Below are 6,988 nucleotides of genomic sequence, written 5' to 3'. Positions count from 1 at the left end.
TGGGTTTAAATGGTCTGGCCGGTTGAACCATGACGTGTTGGTTGCATCCGTTTCTTCCTTTCTCTTTATCAATCTCTCCCCTTCTATTTTCTGATGTGGTCTGAGGGTTTAAACCCGCGGACAAACCCCCAAGGCTCGGATTGGTCAGTGTAATCTCTCCGCGGCCTTGGTTGGGGAGGTATGGTCCGATCTCATGGTTCTCAAGGGAATCATTGGGGTTTGGCGATTGTAATCTCTTAGTTGGGATTTTTAATGAATTATCAAAGGTAGATTCAATTTATAACATGTATTTAGGGTTGGTCCAGTTTGGCCGGTTGGCGGTTCATGGTCAAGGTCGATATGACTGAGGCCGGTTCTGAGGAATCCAATTGGACCATTCTCTTAGTTTGGATTTATCATGATTTATCATGTATAGTTTAGAGTTTTTGGCCGAGTATTTAGTATGATCAGAAATGGGATTTAGATGTGATCTAGGGTCCGGAACCATGTACTGATTAGTTTGATGTTAGGATATCGGTTCATATGTATATTCATGTGTTGTGGTTTGGTTTCAGGAACAAGCAGTGATCGTGGTAAAGCAAAGGAGTCTTGAAGACTTGGCCGTGGATGGATGTGTGATGTGTGTCTAGTTTAGTTGAACTTATGATAGCCTATTGTGCAACTCGTGTGGATTGAATATTGTATGGATCACATTGACATATATATATAAAATGATGTTTCTTTTATGCTTCCGCTTTGTACTTGTCAAATATAAACCTCACTTGATCTGAAAATGACTTAGAACTATTTGGACTTAACCGGCTGAATTGAACTTAGACATTTAGGTAAGCACTTGGACTGGTTGGATCAAGGGATCCAGGTTCGGGTCTTACAAGTTGGTATCAGAGCATGCTTGATTCTAGGCTGTTGGGTTAAGGGCAGGTCATCACACATCCGGCTGAGTCTCTTGACATGTTTGGGGTTTATGTTTTATTTGCTTACTTTGATATTGTTTGAGGTTTAGAAAGTTTCTGTCAAGACTAACATTTGGTTTGTGTTTGGTTTTGATGTGCCCTAAGGGAACAAGGAAGCGGTCTCGGAAGGCTAAGGATGGGGCTGGGGTGTCTGGTGGTGATGCATCAGTACCTAACCCAAATGTGGAGTTGGCGGTTCCACCCATGGGTCGGACCGGAGACACTGTCCTGACTGAAATCCAAGTTAACCAGACTGAGGTTCAGCTGGATGGTGCGGATGGGCAGCTGAATGAGACCGTGAGGCAGCTCGAGGGAGCTGGAAGTCAGTTAGGTGCAGCTGCTGGGCAGCACCAGGATGATCCGGATGGAGAGGCTGAGTCTTCAGAGATTGGTCACCGGGCTGATCCAAACATCAGGACGGATGGGAGGACTGGTCCGGGTGATCAGGCGGCTGAGCCTTCCATGCAAGAGATTTTGGCTGCCATTAGGCTAATGGGTAGTCAGATGGTAGCCATGACTCAGGTGCTTACCCCTGTGGTGAACTCATCCGTTGGCCAAGCCACACAAGCTCAAGTGGGAGCTGGGGAAGTGGTGGAGCTGGTGGACGGGTGTTACCAGTAGCTGAAGTGATTGAGCTGGATCCACCATCTGGATCAGCTAAGAAAGTGGACTATCTGAAAGTCCTAGAGCACATCACCCGCCTAGGGACAAAACACTTTGCTGGAAGTGTTGATCCCATGGAGGCTGATGAGTGGAGAGACCGGTTGGTTAGAAACTTCAAGTCAACCCGGTGCCCTGAGGAGTACCAAAGGGACATTGCTGTGCACTTCCTGGAGGGTGATGCACACAACTGGTGGATAGCTTTGGACAAACGCACCAATGGAACCATTGAGCGCTTTGCTGACTTTGAAGTGGAGTTCAACCACAAGTACTTTCCAGCTGAGGCATGGGACCGTTTGGAGGCTAGGTTCTTGGACTTGGTCCAGGGCAAACGGTCAGTAAGGGAATATGAGGAAGAGTTCAACAGGCTCAGACGCTTTGTGGGAAGGGAGTTGGAGGATGAGGCAGTACAGGTCCGAAGGTTCATCCGCGGCTTAAGGCCTGAACTCAAGACCTACTGCTCAGTCCGGACCTTCTCCAGTGTGTCTGAACTGGTTGAGAGGATGGCAATGCTGGAGACTAACCTTGCAGAAGAGGCTAAGCACAAGGTGAAGAGTGTGGTGGTGGCTCCCGGGCAAAGTGGTGACCGGAAGAGAAAGAGGGACCAGGCTGAAGAGGGTAAAACCTCAAGTGGTAAGCCTGTGTGCCCTAAGTGTAGTAGGAACCACTATGGGGAGTGTTGGAGAGCCATGGGCGCTTGCACTCGTTGTGGTAAGATGGGACACTTTGCTCGAGAGTGCCCAAATGTGGGAGGTGACCGGACTTGCCATGCATGTGGCCTTAAGGGTCATCTCAAGAAGGACTGTCCAAGGCAATCTGATGGACAGAACAAGAACAGGAGTGGGGGAAGCAGGCCGGACCAGAACCGGGGTCAAACCTCTACTCCAAGGGTGTATGAGCTGTCCAAGGATGTGGAAGAGACAGGGCCATTCAAAGCAATCACTGGTAACTTCAAAAACTTATTCTTTTTATTCTTTTTGGAACTATGCATGGTACGGAACCTAGAATGGTTAGGGACTTAGATGGGGTCTTTGTAGGGACCTTGTGTATTGGTGGTGTGGAAACACATGTCCTGTTTGATACTGGAGCCTCACACAGTTTTGTGAGTCCAGAGATGATGGAAAAGGATTGTTTTGTATTGGTTCGGGGGATGATCCTGGGGTTGTGGTTGCGGCCGGAGGCCAAAGGATGCAATCACAAGGCCTAGTAAGGGATATCCCAGTTATGATACAAGGGAGGGCATTGCCTGTGGATCTTGTAGTGGTTAGCCTTAAGAATCACGAAGTGATCTTAGGGATGGATTGGCTTGGAAAGAATCGGGCCACCTTAGATTGTCACCGAGGAAGGGTGCAGTTTGAGAGTGGGTGTGGACCCCCGATCAGGTTCCAAGGTATCCGACCAACCTCGGGTAGCTTAGTGGTCTCAGCGGTCCAAGTGGAAAGTATGCTGAGGAATGGTTGTGAGGCCTGGTTGGCGACCATTAGCACTAAGGAGGTTGTGGGGGGTGGTAGCCCGGACGGGATACGTTTGGTTCAAGAGTTTAGTGATGTATTCGGGCGCTTCAGGGTGTGCCTCCTGATAGGGCTGACCCGTTCATGATCGAACTTGAACCTGGAACGGTCCCAATGTCCAAAAGTCCGTACCGGATGGCACCAGCTGAGATGGCTGAGTTAAAGAAACAACTTGAAGAGTTGTTGGATAAGGGGTTTATACGCCCAAGTGTGTCCCCATGGGGAGCACCAGTCCTCTTTGTCAAAAAGAAGGATGGGAGTTTCAGGTTGTGTATTGACTACCGGGGGCTGAACAGGGTTACTATCAAGAATAAGTACCCCTTGCCCAGGATTGATGAGTTGCTAGATCAATTGAGGGGGGCCAAGTGGTTCTCAAAGATTGATTTAGCATCAGGCTACCATCAAATCCCCATTGCACCAGAGGATGTGCAGAAGACAGCATTCAGGACAAGGTATGGCCACTATGAGTTTGTGGTCATGCCATTTGGACTGACCAATGCACCAGCAGCCTTCATGAAGATGATGAATGGCATCTTCCGAGATTTCTTAGATGAATTTGTAATCATCTTTATCGATGATATACTCGTATACTCTAAGACTGAGGAGGACCATGAGAGGCATCTCAGGATGGTGCTGGAGCGGCTAAGGGAGCAGCAACTCTTTGCTAAGTTGAGCAAGTGCAGTTTCTGGCAGAAAAGTATTGGATTCCTAGGCCATGTTGTGTCTGAGGAAGGAGTTTCTGTTGACCAGGAGAAGGTCAAGTGTATACAGGAATGGCCAAGACCAAAGAATGCAACTGAAGTGAGAAGCTTCTTGGGTTTGGCCGGGTACTACAGGAAGTATGTCAAGGGGTTTGCAAGTGTGGCACAACCCATGACAAAGCTTACTGGTAAAGATGTGAAGTTCATATGGTCCGACGCATGTGATAAGAGCTTTCAGGCCTTAAAGACCATGTTGACCAGTGCGCCGGTGCTAGTGTTACCTGAGGTCGACCAACCATATGTGGTTTACACAGATGCATCCATCACCGGATTAGGCTGTGTGCTCACACAACATGGGAAGGTCATTGCTTATGCCTCGAGGCAATTGAGGAAGCATGAGGGCAACTACCCAACTCATGACCTGGAGATGGCTGCAGTGGTATTTGCTCTGAAGATATGGAGGTCCTACTTGTATGGTGCCAGGGTTCAGATCCTAACCGACCACAAGAGTCTCAAGTACATTTTTACTCAGCCTGAGTTAAACTTGAGGCAGAGAAGGTGGATGGAGTTTGTGGCGGATTATGATCTTGACATTGCTTACCATCCGGGCAAGGCAAACCTGGTGGCAGATGCATTGAGCCGGAGAAGAGCAGAGGTGTCAGCTGAAAGGGAAGCTGATGTATTGGAGGGGATGGTCAGGTCTTTGAATCTAAACACCTTAGTCAGTGAGGATGAACCTCTAGGACTAGAGGTTGTGGATCAGGCTGATCTCCTTAGTAGGATCAGACAAGCCCAAAGCTTGGATGAGAATTTGCAAAAGGTTGCAAAGAATGACAAGACCGAGTACCAAACGGCCAGCAATGGTACCATTTTGGTACATGGGCGTGTAAGTGTTCCGAGTGACTGGGGGCTAAAGGAAGAGATTATGAGGCAAGCTCATAAGTCTAAGTTCTCAGTGCACCCGGGGCTGAACAAGATGTATAGGGACATGAAGAGGTATTACCATTGGGTAAGGATGAAAGCGGATGTGGCTGAGTGGGTGGCTAAGTGTCCAACTTGCCAACTAGTCAAGGCCGAGCATCAGGTTCCCAGTGGTTTACTTCAGAACCTCCCTATACCTGAGTGGAAGTGGGATCACATCACAATGGACTTTGTGACTGGGTTCCCAACAACAAGGGGTAAGAAGGATGCAGTTTGGGTGATTGTGGACCGACTGACCAAGTCTGCACACTTTTTACCGATCAAGAAGGGTGATGGGGTGGATGATATAGTGAAGATTTACATTGATGAGATAGTGAGGCTGCATGGAGTGCCGGCCAGTATAGTCTCTGATAGAGACCCAAGGTTCACCTCTTACTTCTGGAGGGCTTTCCAAAAAGCCTTAGGAACTAGAGTGAACATGAGTACATCCTACCATCCCCAAACAGATGGGCAATCGGAAAGAACTATCCAGACACTAGAAGACATGCTTAGGGCATGTGTACTAGACTGGGGCGACTCATGGGAGAAGCACTTGCCACTGGTGGAGTTTGCCTACAACAACAGCTTTCACACCAGTATAGGCATGTCTCCTTATGAGGCATTGTATGGGCGGCCTTGCAGGACACCCTTATGCTGGACCCAAGTGGGGGAGCGCAGCATAATAGGTCCTGAGATTGTGGAGGAGACCACTGAGAAGATCAAGTTGGTCAAGGAGAAGATGAAAGAAGCACAAGACCGCCAGAAGAGTTATGCTGATAAGAGAAGGAAACATCTTGAGTTTGAGGTTGGTGATCTAATCTATCTCAAGATGATCACATTCAAAGGAAGGGCCAGAGTTTCTGGAAGAAAGAAACTGGACCCAAGGTTCCTTGGTCCGTTCAGGATACTTGAGAGAGTTGGGGCAGTGGCTTACAAATTGGATTTGCCATCTGAAATGGATGCTTATCATAATGTGTTCCATGTGTCTCAACTAAGGAAGTGTCTGACCGACCAGGACATTGTGTTGCCTGAGATTCCAAAAGATCTTGGTAAGAACCTCACCTTAGAGACAAGGCCGGTTCGAATCATAGATAGAATGGAAAAGGCAATGAGAAGGAAGACAGTTCCTATGCTTAAGATAGTATGGGAATTCAACGGCAAAGATATTATCACTTGGGAAACCGAGGCAAGGATGAAGGCTGAGTATCCTGAGTGGTATAGTCAGTATGTGGATGGTGAACCATCAAGTGTGAACTCGGGGACGAGTTCCTTCCAAGTGGGGGAGACTTGTCATGTCCCAAGTTCTAGATAAGCCATCCGGATGGGCCATGGTGCGAGGACAAGCACCAGCCAGGTCATGAGACCAAAAAGGCAAGCGTATCATGGTCCATAAATGGGGTTAAGTGCATCAGGAAGCTGAGACTTAACCAGAATGAAGGAAGGGTAAGCTCAAAGGAGCTGGACAAGTGTTTTGGTAGCTGGCCGTGGAGGTTTGGTAGCTCGGGCAGCTAGGAATGGAGTGAGACAAGCTCACAGTAGCTCAGGCAAGTCTAGGACAGCTCCAGTAGCTGGCAGGTCAGCTCACTTAGCTGGGGAAGCTAGTGACCAGCTCACCTCAGCTGAACGGAGTGTTCGGCTCATGGGCGGTTGTACCGGACCGTGAGCGGTTATGGGTCCGGCTCGGTGGTGACATGATCAGGTGGGACCATGGAGCTTGGCAAGCGAGCTAGGCACCTGGAGGAGTGTTGGGAGCTGGACATCGATCAAAGGGAGCAGTTAGAGGCAGTTGGGAAGCGGTTTGGCCGAAGGGATGCAAAAGGGAGCGGTTGGTGCCTTTTCGCCCAAACCGTGTAACTGCCCATCCCAACCGCCTGTCGATGACATTTCCTATAAATAGGAGTCATTGTTCATCGATTTGGACCACGAAAAATACTAGGCAAACCTCTGCCAAAATTCTACCAGAAAGAAAGTAAGAAGAAACCGGCGGTAAGGTATTATCCGAGTGGTGTTCCGGTGAGTTTTAATCGGTGGAATCGGTTCAGGCAAGGGCATGGCAGGCGGGCAAAGTGATAAAGACAGGAGGAAGGAGACAGAGAAAGATGGAGGCGCGGAGGAACGCACGCCTAAGGTATTGATGCACTCCGGATGGTAACCGCGCAAGACCATGGGTTTAAATGGTCTGGCCGGTTGAACCATGACGCGT

The sequence above is a fragment of the Raphanus sativus genome, unplaced genomic scaffold (genome assembly GCF_000801105.2).
Source record: "Raphanus sativus cultivar WK10039 unplaced genomic scaffold, ASM80110v3 Scaffold0870, whole genome shotgun sequence".
Classification (NCBI taxonomy): domain Eukaryota; kingdom Viridiplantae; phylum Streptophyta; class Magnoliopsida; order Brassicales; family Brassicaceae; genus Raphanus; species Raphanus sativus.
This window is presented reverse-complemented; position numbering follows the sequence as displayed.